This window comes from Armigeres subalbatus, chromosome 2 (genome assembly GCF_024139115.2).
Source record: "Armigeres subalbatus isolate Guangzhou_Male chromosome 2, GZ_Asu_2, whole genome shotgun sequence".
NCBI lineage: Eukaryota > Metazoa > Arthropoda > Insecta > Diptera > Culicidae > Armigeres > Armigeres subalbatus.
This window is the reverse complement of record NC_085140.1, coordinates 58,286,694-58,299,238: the sequence shown is the minus strand read 5'-3', so window position 1 is coordinate 58,299,238 and position 12,545 is coordinate 58,286,694. Positions and strand designations below refer to the sequence as shown.

At 37.7% G+C, this 12,545-nt stretch overlaps 1 protein-coding gene across 2 annotated transcripts in view; it reads left to right on the top strand.

Annotated features, from left to right (window-relative positions):
* The window catches only part of LOC134214431 (uncharacterized), a 481,597-nt gene that overhangs the window by 219,392 nt on the left and 249,660 nt on the right, over positions 1–12,545 (top strand). The gene's annotated exons all lie outside the window — the stretch shown is intronic.

The following is a 12,545-nucleotide window of genomic DNA, read 5'->3' as shown; positions in this document are numbered from 1 at the left end:
TTCAACTGCAAAACTTGCTAAAAATATAAATGAATGTGCATTATGAAATATATTCACCTACCAGTGCTATTTTTTTCATACTCATAGATTTTTTTCATATGTAAAACATGTGAAAGTCATTAATACCGATGGATGGATTGATCAGGCGTTTTCTCATGTTCATTAGTCCAATCACTACTAAAATCACAATGATAACAAAGAAGGAACATATTAAGATTCACAGCTATCCAAATAAACCCGGGAGGGAAGGAAACATTTGCATGATCAGTACATTTTCCACTTCTCCCGCAGTGTTTGATACCAGGGGTAAGTGTAAAATCTTTGAATTATTTGCTTTCATGGTAATAACCACTACAAATTGAAGGGGATTAGTTTAATTGTATTGTAATAGTCACCTGTGATATAAATTCACTTGAAAAAGGGACAATTGGTGCAAATAAAATGTGATTTTATGAATGGAAAAATCAACTTATCGCGAAACCTAAAATCACAGTTCAAGCGTTAACCGTGTTAGTGTATGTATTATACAAATTTTAATATAGTATTAGTATGGGTATCAAAGTATATTCTTGCACAATGTTATGGTGTGGTAAAAACTGTAAAGTATGTACAATTCCAATTTTTCGAGTCAATTTTTACACTTACCCCCTTTTTCCACTTCCCCCAGTGTACCTTATATGGTTTGAACAATATCTTCGAAGCGTTATAACTTTTTTCGTGGAAGTTCAAGCAATGTACCTTCTTCAGCAAAGTTTCTCAGCATCCTTTGGGTTATGCTTTCACTCAATGTCCCACTTGGATTACGATGAACTAAAACCTCTAGAAGTAGAAATGCAAAAATATACGTTTTCCCATTCTAATTGCTATACAAACTTCAAACGCGATGCGGAAAGCGAGGAAGTGAGCAATCGGGCCCAAATTCTGCAAAGTTGTTTGAGACTCAGAATGGTTTCGAAAAACGTAATATATATGTACACATATAATGCTTGGCCCTCCTTAGCCGTGCGGTAAGACGCGCGGCCACAAAGCAAGACCATGCTGAGGGTGGCTGGGTTCGATTCCCGGTTCCGGTCTAGGCAATTTTCGGATTGGAAATTGTCTCGACTTCCCTGGGCATAAAAGTATCATCATGTTAGCCTCATGATATACGAATGCAAAAATGGTAACTTGGCTTAGAAATCTCGCAGTTAATAACTGTAGAAGTGCTTAATGAACACTAAGCTGCGAGGCGGCTCTGTCCCAGTGTGGGGATGTAATGCCAATAAGAAGAAGAAGAAGAATAATGTTGATTTTATCATTAGGTAATTTTGTTACACAAATATGTCTTCATTGCTCAAAACAATTCATCTAATATGTTCAATATTTCTTTTCTGTCTTTCCAGGTACGTATTGGTTCAAATTACCAAATGGATAGATCTAGGTTATCATACAATAAGGTATAGTGTTTTTATGTTCGTAAACTAATATACATGACCATTGAGCCACACGCTCGTCTGGCTGAACTGCTTGTTATTAATTCAAGCATCCTACCGTAACCTGAATATCCGGTCGGCTACAACGTCGATACATCTATGCCTGGCGTATTTTAGAGCTTCATAATCGTCGTTATTTGGTGCCGGTGCCGGTCTAGGCAATTTTTGGATTGGAAATTGTCTCGACTTCCCTGGACATAAAAGTATCATCATGTTAGCCTCATGATATACGAATGCAAAAATGGTAACTTGGCATAGAAACCTCGCAGTTAAGAACTGTGGAAGTGCTTAATAAACACTAAGCTGTGAGGCGGCTCTGTCCCAGTGCATCCCCAGTGGGGATGTAATGCCAATAAGAAGAAGAAGAATCGTCGTTCTTTGACGATGTTCCTCCAATTTCCCCGAATGTTTATGGTCCCCAAATCGCGTGTTCGTGGCGTTTTACGAAGTCGCTGGCCTCTATCCGGTTTTCTGTTGAATATCTCTAGCAGCACACATGTTCCATAAAGGTTACTGCAACTCATGTGTGACCAGATTCAGTCACAATCAAGTTGCTGTAACCATTTATGTCTGACTTGTGCTGCTCGGGATTAGTTGTTCGAGTTGAGACGAGTTCGTACAATTTTATTTAACCACCACTTCATTGTACAGCTTTGACAGATACGTTTTAACTTCAACAGTAAGGCCGTCTTCAGTGTGACGAACACGTCTTATGACAAGCAAAGACATTTCAGTAAAAGCTCAGAATAATTTTCTAATCATGTTGAATATTTTTTTCGCTCTTCCAACAATTGTAACTTGTACTAAGGGATCATCCCGACCATTAGATAGTAACAAATTTATATCAGAACTTGTTATTCTGTTACAGCAGTTTTTTATAACAGCGGTTGTTATAAAACATGTACCATTAGTAGTTAAAATAACAAAAATTGTAACAAAGTCTCTTCTAGTTTAAATATGTTATTATTCGAACAAAAATATAACTCGATGTGTTACACAAAAAGCGGTGAAAATAGCTTATACTATAACAAATTATGTTATTGAAAAGATTATGACTATTCATTATGTAGGCAATTAACTTTGTCCTGCTGCTTCAACTTTGAATGTAGGTTCAAGTTATACTGAAGGTGGTACCTTCGTTTTTTTTCCAATTCCTATCTACCAAAAATGTAGGCAATTCTTTTTTCGAAAAAAAACCTAACACATTATGTTATAATCATGTTATGACGATCATGAAATTTTCTTTCCTCCAACTTTGACAGGGAATTTATAACAAAATTATTACAAGTTTTGTTATTTGTAACACATATTGATATAATTGTGATATAATTTTGTTATGTCTAACTGGTCGAGATCCCACTAAAGTCTACCTTATTTTAAATGATTCACAATATTTTTGCCTTTCTCGTATACTAAGTACCTATACGCGAAGGGCTTACTTTCGCACCAAAAACAAACTTTTTATTCAGTATTTTTCGCTCGATAATGGCCGTCTAGTGAGTGCCAAAGAGTTTCTTTTTACATTCAAGAGGTAGAAAATATTTACATATTTGATGGAGTATGGGGTCTCCGATAGTCTTGCGAACAAAGGCGTACGATTGCCAATCCGGAGATGGCGAGTTCGATTCTCGGTCCGGTCTAGGAAGTTTTCGGGTTGGAAACTTTCTCAACACCCTGGGCATAGTGTATCCATTGTACTTGCCACACAAGATACATACTCATGCAATGGCGGGCATAGAAAAGCTTTTCATTAATAACTGAGGAAATGCTAATAGAATACTAAGTTGAAAAGCAGGCCAAGTTCCAGTTGGAATGTATAGCCATTGAAGAAGAAGATGAAGAAGGCCTGAATCGCCTGCTTTGAGCGTGCTTACAGCGGCACACTATGAGTTAACTTTTGGAAATCAGTATGGTGAAAGGCATCTAATGTCTCGAAAAAAATGCACCTGAATCGAAAAAATATTTGGTAGGCGTAGTAGCGGACACCTTCCTACATGACTGGTACCAAATAGTGTTTCGTGAAAAGTTGAGAAAACCCGCGTTAGGTATCTTTCGCCATACAAACTTCAGGTGGTTAACGCATGCTGGCTATTTTTACATATACGATAGCGCATGGATACGGCAGCGGCGGGTAGGAAACCAACCATTGTATTTGATTCATTGGATTCTTAACAACAAACAAATATCAAATACGTTTAATTAGAATTTTGTATTTCATCAGTTTCGGTTTGACATAATACTTCAATTTTATTTCTCAGGAATCGTTCCAGTTCATTAGCTAAACGATAGAAAGTGAATAAATCTCGGGTGCTTATTCAAAAGGACGTATGTGATGTTGTAAACGAACATTCGAACATTGATTTTCCCAATCTGATAGCATCCCAAGAAACAATCGAGGTTGTATCAGAGAACCTCATCTCAAAACCTTCCATGCAGATTTCCTAGTTCTCACATCCTCTTGTAGACTGCTATACAACTATGTCACGGCCAGTTGGCCCAGTTTTATTGCAATCATTAAAACCTGATATGCATTCCAGTTTAGGAGCAAGGATTTTATTATACTCTTCAAGTCTTATATAAAACATGCTACATAAAACCTCCTCCAGACTTGGTGGTTTTGTGAACCAAGATATAACCATGATACGACCACTTCATGACCATTATGGAACGTACACACGGTCAAGCAGTTTTACCAACAATGACTCCACCTCTTGTTTATTCAAACATCCAACAAGTTTCACCAACAGCGGCACGAACAATCAATTTATTCGACCAACAATATCACACACGAACGACCGAAGAGCTAACTTGAGCACCAACCATCAAAAAATATATGGGGGCAAGGATGTTAACGATCATTCAGTAATTTGCGTTCGATCATTTAGTAGTTTTGTCAATAACATATTACAGAAGCTGAATTTCAAAATATGTTGTATGGTGGACTTCTAGCGTGAAGGTTTTTCTACAACTTTGCCTAATGGTTCGTTATTAGAATTCAACTAATAACGGAGTTAGAGCGCTAGTAGCAGTAACTTAAACTAAATGATTGAAATTTTGTTATCATTTAGTCTAAGTTACAGAAACTATAGCGATAACTCCGTTACTAGTGGAATTCAAACAACGAACCTATAGACAGAGTTGTAGAAAAACTCAAAGGTGCAGCCCAATCGGGTTGTACGCAAAGGTGACGTAGGACCACGTAGCTATTAGAAATTAATGGTATTTGCCATAATAATTTGTGTCGTTTTATTAACATTGAGCAAACTGCTCGGAGGCCAACTGAATCAAGATGTCGAATAGTTGTTCCCAGTTGGATAGACTTTGATTCTCTAACCGTGGAATTGACATGACTCATCTGCCGCTGAAGCCACTCGACTGGCTTTTAGTCAGGGACATCACAGTCCTTATTTTGCTAGGTACGCTTACATCGCGGGAGAAACCCAAATGTTGTAAATAAATATATTTGCGTTTGGTTTCACGCCACTTCTGATTCTGCTTATTTCTCCTTTATTTCGGCCATTTTTGAGGATGGTGTCCTCCAAAAAGGTCTTTATACAAAAGAAGGTGGATCCGACAATTCGATATGAACTTTCTTCAAAGTGCAAAACTGAATCGTAACTAACAAATTTGATAGCGCGGCGGAGGGAGATGATGCAATTAACTTGAACGGATGGAATCACTAACAGCAACCAAACTACCACGCCAAACCCGATGCCGCCGAAACAATCCTTTTTCGCATTTTTTTAACTTTTTCTTTCTATAAACTGCTGATCCTGAGAAGAACCAATTTTCTTTTCCCAATGCGTCTTTCCAATAACTAACTGCATCCAAACGCTTGTCAGCACCTCGCGTTGAAATTGTCCGACCGCCACTTGGTTATTTTTCGCCAAGCCTCCACCATTTGGAATAAATTTTCAGCATTGCCACTGCTATCCACGCCTTCATGCTGCTGTGTCCGCTCCGCTGCATCAAATTTTGTCGAACCGCTCATTCCGCTCTTTCCGCGGAATCCCGATCAAAATGGCTCGCGCGCGCCGGAAAGCAGCTTTCTTGTATTCAATAAATTAAGCCCGTTAGCCCCGCCCCTTTGTGATCTCTATGGTTGTAAATATAATGTGCACTCATAACGATTAATGAAGGGGCGGGCTAATAAAATTTCTTCATTAGATATAAGAAAACTGCTTTCCAGCGCACGCGAGCCATTTTGATCGAGATTCCGCAGCAGACAACGGACCGTTCGGAGAATGACAAATTCTAAGAATCCTATGAAATTTTCTCGCAAGATTCTGAATTTGGTTATGATATGTTGGTTATCTAAGATGCGTATTGTTGCGAGGAATAACAACAGAAATTTGACTCAAGACAAAGTTTCTTCACATTACAAAACATTATCTCTTGGCATCTGTCTGTCCGAGCGACGTTCGCCGATGGGTTGCTGTAGATAGTTTCCACTTAGGTGGCGCCTTCATTGATTTTATACAAAAGAAGGTTGATCCGACTATCCGAAATAATCTTTCATCAAAGTACAAAACTCAATCGTAAATAGCGAATTTGATAGCGCGTCGGAGAGAGATGATGCAGTAAATTTGAATAGATGGGATCACTAAAAGCAACCAAGCTACCACACCAAACCCGATGCCACCGAAACAGTTTATTAACGCAATTAACTCTTTCTTTCCATAAAATGTTGGTCCTGAGAAGAGCCAATTTTCTTTTCCCAATGCGGCTTTCCAATAACTAACTGCATCCAATCGCTTGTCGACACCTTGCGTTGCAACTGTCCGACCGCCACTTGATGATTTTTCGCTAAGCCTCCAAAGGTTGAAATAAATTTGCAGCATTGCCACACTGCCACCCACTTCGTGCTGCTGTGTCCGCTCCGCTGCATCGAATGTCGAACCGCTCTCTGTGGAATCCCGATCAAAATGACTCGCGCGCGCCGAACAGCAGCTTTCTTGTATTTAATAAATTAAGCCCGTTAGCCCCGCCCCTTTGTGATCTGATATGGGTGTGAATATAATGTGCACTCATAACGATTAATGAAGGGGCGGGGCTAATGGAATTACTTCATTAGATATAAGAAAACTGCTTTCCAGCGCGCGAGCCATTTTGATCGGGATTCCGCAGCAGACAACGGACCATTCGGAGAATGACAGATTCTAAGAATCCTATGAAACTTTCTCGCAAGATTCTGAATTTGGTTATTAGATGTTGTTTATCTAAGATGCGTATTGTTGCGAGGAATGACAACAGAAATTTGACTCAAGACGAAGTTTCTTCAAAAACATTATCTTTCGGCATCTGTCTGCCCGAGAGACGTTCACCGATGGGTGGTTGCTGTAGATAGTTTCCACTGAGGTGGCGTCTTCATTGATTTTGTACAAAAGAAGGTTGATCCGACTATCCGAAATAAACTTTCTTCAAAGTGCAAAACTCAATCGTAAATAGCGAATTTGATAGCGCGTCGGAGGGAGATGATGTAGTGAATTTTAATGGATGGAATCACTAACAGCAACCAATCTACAACGCCAAACCCGATGCCACAGAAACAGTCCATTAACGCAGTTAACTCTTTCTTTCCATAAAATGTTGGTCCTGAAAAGAACCTATTTTCTTTTCCCAATGCTCGTTTCCAACTAACTGACACCACAATTTGTAATAAATTTTCAGCATCGGCACTGGCGGTGCGGGATCGCCACAGTTCTCTTTTTTATGGTCAACCTTTTCTTCATATGAAATTCTGGTTCGTTGAGGTTGAATGATCTGCAGCAACACATCGAGCACCACCACCAATGCGATGGATTTTCTTTGAAAATGTTATTAGCGCCTCCGTGATGCTGTGTCCGCTCCGCTACGATCGCTTTGATGCGTCTGCTATGCGTAAAATCTTGTTCAAACTGAGGATTAGATCTAAACCCGCAAGTGATTGATTTTTGATGTCTGTGCTAGTGATGCATGTACGTGATTGGTTGGTTGACCTATTTCTAAACTTTTTATCAATTATCGATAATAAATAGTTAAAAATCAGTATTTTCAAATAAATACAAAGAAGCGTTGACTCATCCTTGATCGAATAGTCCGAAAAAATTGAAAATCCATCGAGAAACAGCTTAGATATTAAAGTTTAAAGTCTATCATATTTTCGTGACGGTTCCCGATTTTCGCAATCGTAAAGTGTACCCCAATATAGAAAACACAGACGTAGTCCTACGTCAAAACCTTGGCACTAGAAGTCCACCATACAACATGATTTGAAATTCAGCTTCTGGAATGTGTTATTGACAAAATACTAAATGATCGAACGCAAATTACTGAATGATCGTTAACATCCTTGTATGGGGGTTTGTACAACTTCACTACAAATGCTCAAACATGAACGGCGCACCTTGACTCCACCCCCGACAACTCAAACCAAAATCAAACCGTTTAAATTTTTTCCAACCGAGCCGCCAACTGTCAAATGGTTGTTCGAACAACTTCACACACGTTCAATCAAAGCAGTAACCGAAGCGTTTTCTTGGGGGCGGAGTCAATGTTCGTCAAACTGCTTGACTGGCGTGTACGTTGCATTATACAACCTATAAGCTAATAAATAAACAGCTGTCAACTCTCCTGTTGATTATTTGTTTATTTTTTTTTGTAACTGCAAAAACAATGTTTTTCTTCCTGCAATGCAGGGATTTCAATCAGAAACAAAAAGGATTAGGAATAATTAAATTATTTGTTTGAGAAGTCCATTTTACAACATTTCGGGAAAACAACAAATTGGACAAATTGGCACCAAATCTTTTGATTTTTTCGATACAGATCAATAGTTTTTGGCAAAACTTAACACTGTGGGACACTTCCAGTGCGAAAACTTTAAGCAGAACTCTATAATTGTTCTTCAAAGTGCGTGCACATATGGAGTTCCTCAAATAAACGAAAAAAAATCATACATTCCTGAACATTTTTTTTTGGGCAAGGATTCAGAATATATAAAAATCTCATTTTGGCCAAAAATCTTACATATGCAGTTTCTCAAACATATCTGTCTCTTGACGACATATTGTGGTTCTCGAGTTTTTTTTTGAGCGTTTTGCTCAGTCACCTCTGCCTCGCTTAGTTGTGCGTTATATTGTGGTACTTGAACAATTTTTATCAGTTTTTAAAATATTACATCGCATATTACACAGTTTACACTACCAAGATCCACCACAAAAATATACCAAACATAACGCAGACTTAATAAAAGTAAAAACTATCAAAAACTCAAACAAACAATTCTACCAAAGAATACCTTTTGTAGAGTGACAACAAAATGCTGCATACTTTAGAAGCGAACGTGCATGGAAAAGCTCACCGAAAGCTCTCATCTGTTTGACATTGGTTTACACCCGATTCTTTTTTTACACGGGTGGGTTTTAGTTGATTACGACCATTAGCGTTGATGAAACTATGAGTTAACCCCATGAAAAAATTCACAAAAAATCAAAGAAAATTCAAGTGGTATTTGAAAAGCTGTGAAAAATCAGGTTGACCGGGAAATTAAAGAATACCAACCGTGTAAAAAAAATATTGGGTGTATTTACTTTTTGCATGGCGCACAACTCGGCGCGCGCGTAACTGGAAAGCCAGTATGCTAATTTTAGAAAAGAATCGCAATATGCAGGCTGAAATGTACACTGACTCCACATATATGGGTCACTTTGTAACAATAATTAGTCACTCCATTTTGCATGTTGATCGAATGGAAATGACCCATATTAGTGTGTGACCCATGATTGTGGGGTCAGTGTATGCCATGATTTTTTTTTCTGGTGAAACCATGATAAATAATTAGTTTAAATCAATGCGCTTCGTTAGTTCATACTATTTAGTGTTTTAACATGTTTAATTAATTGTCATTCAATTTCATTTTCAACTAATAACCTCTTTTATTACTTAAATAATCCATTTTTATTTCAGAAACCTTATCAGGGTGACAAATTTCATTGTTTAAATAGTTTAAAAATGTATATGCAAGATATTTTGATTATAAAAATCATTATTTAGTTTAAATCGGCGACATTTTTTTAAATAAAACTTAAAATGCATAAAACCGTTACTCATGAACTGGCCCAATAACAGCATTTCAACCAGCTTCTAGAAGTTTTATCTTAACTTTTTCAAAACCATTTTAGGACCAGCAAGTTTTATGCTGGTTAAACTAAAAGCTAGGTTATTTTCAATGAAAAAATAACAACAACGTAGTACAGATAACGGAAAACGTAAACAAACATTTCTCGCCCTTGCATTCGCATGAAATTACTTACAGAAGTAAGTATCTCAATGAAATATTATAAAGTGGCAATTGTTAATCAGTTATTTATGTATGTGCTATGGTATGTAAACATCATAACAATCATTTGACAAATGCATGGAAGTTTTTTCGTCGACTTTAATTTATTCAATAATTTGAGTCGAAGAAATACTGCCCAAGTAACAAATAAGCCGTGTATTTCGCCAAATCGACCATATAGTGCTACTGTAATGCTTATCAGTTTTTAAATAGCCGTATATTGGCCCTAAATGGCGATTTGGCGTAATATAGTGCTAACGGTTACTAGGGCTGTCTATGTATATTCTTTCAGATTGCAAAAGATTGCTTTAGTGGGCAAACAATTTGTGCTGGATTACTTGTTAATTTATCGAGTGACTCGACGTTAGGGATCACAAATACACAATAGGAAAAGCAGAGGATTTAGGGTTTTAGAATTATTGATTGCGATGTTGTTGGTGGTAGATTTTGGCATTGATCTTTAATGAACTTGTCATAAGACTAGTTTGTACCATCCTATTTAATTTCACCACTTAATTGTACCTTGACAGATACGTATTTCGACCTCAACAGTAAGGTCTTGAGCATGAGCATTAGCATGATTGACCGCCCACTGTTGCTACTCCGTTATTGCCAGGTCAGCTGTAATTACACAGAGAACCAACAGATGAAGTTTGGGACTAACATCATCTTCAATGTGTAAGAACTGGTGAACCAAAAATAAGCAATACCAGCGCCGGCCGTGTCCGAATGCAGGTCAATTAGGGAATAGGTAGGAAATTGTTGACGTGATACTCGCTTTGATAGAAGCCGACGAGTCATCTGCATTTTCACGAAAGATCACTAAGATGTTGGATATATGGGGTAGAGAGTGTGGCAGGGTTCGTTTTGGTAAACGGTATGCCATGTATAGCGTGTAGTTTGATCGATGAAAACAAAACTAATTATTTCAATTAAAGACCGCACAAAGCAGAACCAAATTTCGGTGATCGGCCGATCGTTCTGCTTTGTTAAGTAAACATGTCTAGACGCGATATCCGATCGTTCTAAGTCCAATACAAAACACAAACAAATCTGCACTGAACTGATTAATTTCATTTTCCAGTTTACTTGTCCACACAGCAGAATCAGATATTTTAATAACCGCGCGACCGTACTACGTCCAGCACAAAATACGAACACACTTACCCTCTTTACGATTTATCAACTTATATTTATTCCGCGACGTAGAAAAAATCTCACAAACCGACGCACTCTTCAACACGATCTATCAAGCACTGTACATTTTGTATCGCAACGATTGCTCCTAAATCTTACCCTCACTCACCTTCAGCATATACTAAATATTACTCCACGCATTCTTTATTTTCATCCTAGTGCTCAATTACATACCTTACGCCACACTGAATACTTTATATGATAAGGTACATCCATTCTTCTACTGATAAAATATCATCATTAAGTACTGGTTCCGGTATTCGCACAGTTTTTTTTTCTAGAAAAGAAGTGGAATTGAAAATAAGGAGATATTTAGGCTGTTGATAGTAATCGAATAATTTGTGCAAACCTTATTTTATTTGTCATAAGACGAGTTTATACAATCCCATTGAATTCCACCACTTAATTGTCAAGATACAATTAAGTGGTGGAATTCAATGGGATTGTATAAACTCGTCCTATGACAAGTGAAGACATTCCACTAAAAAGCTCAAAATAATTTTCATGTCAAAACTTATTTTATTTAAATTTGAGGTTAAATAAGAATGCACAGCTAAATATATTTTTTTTAATTTACGTTTATTTTACATGTTACTTTTCATTACTTTTTTTGAACAGCTCTTTTTTAATGCTTATGATTCATTAGGCCAATAGAAGAAATGATAATTAGTTCTAGACAATGTATTTACACTAGAAACTCTGAAGTTCCGTTTATTCTGTTGGGATGGATTATTTATGTATCACTTTCTGCTCAGTAAGCAAACTGATTCCTCTAGAGTCATTTATTTAATTTTGTTCTGACATTTGACTAAGTTTTATCTCGCGTTTCCGTTTCTCGGATCGTACACTAACGACATAGCCAAAAGTGGCATGCCCCTTAGACAATGCGTCAAAACCAACATTGTTGAACATTTTTTCAATAAGAAATGAATAAAGTTGCGGATGGTATTCCCGGCAAGGACCTATTCCCGGCACAGTTGCGAATACTAAAAATAGAAACATTGTTTTGCCAGAACTCCTCCGTAATCGTGGATAGTTCATGATGCTAGTGTTAATGCAATTGCGGCTTTAGAGGGGTGTGCCGAAATTTCTAATTCTTCAATAGATAGATAAATGTTTGTACTTATCTTTTTCTGAAGGGATTTATGTTGATTTATCCAATAACTTTCAGCGCCGAGAACTGTTATCCAGCTGACAAATTTTCCACTCCAGATTCAACCATTTTTTAAGGCTAAACTTAAACTCGAAAATATGACAGGACAACAGGACACGGCCCTTCTTAGCCGTGCGGGAAGACGCGCGGCTACAAAGCAAGACCATGCTGAGGGTGGCTGGGTTCGATTCCCGGTGCCGGTATAGGCAATTTTCGGATTGGAAATTGTCATCGACTTCCCTGGGCATAAAAGTATCATCGTGTTAGCCTTATGATATACGAATGCAAAAATGGTAACCTGGCTTAGAAACCTCTCAGTTAATAACTATGGAAGTGCTTAAGGCCCAAGTCAGTCGAGCATCTGCGGACCAACCGCAAATTTAAAATTTCTTGGATGAACATC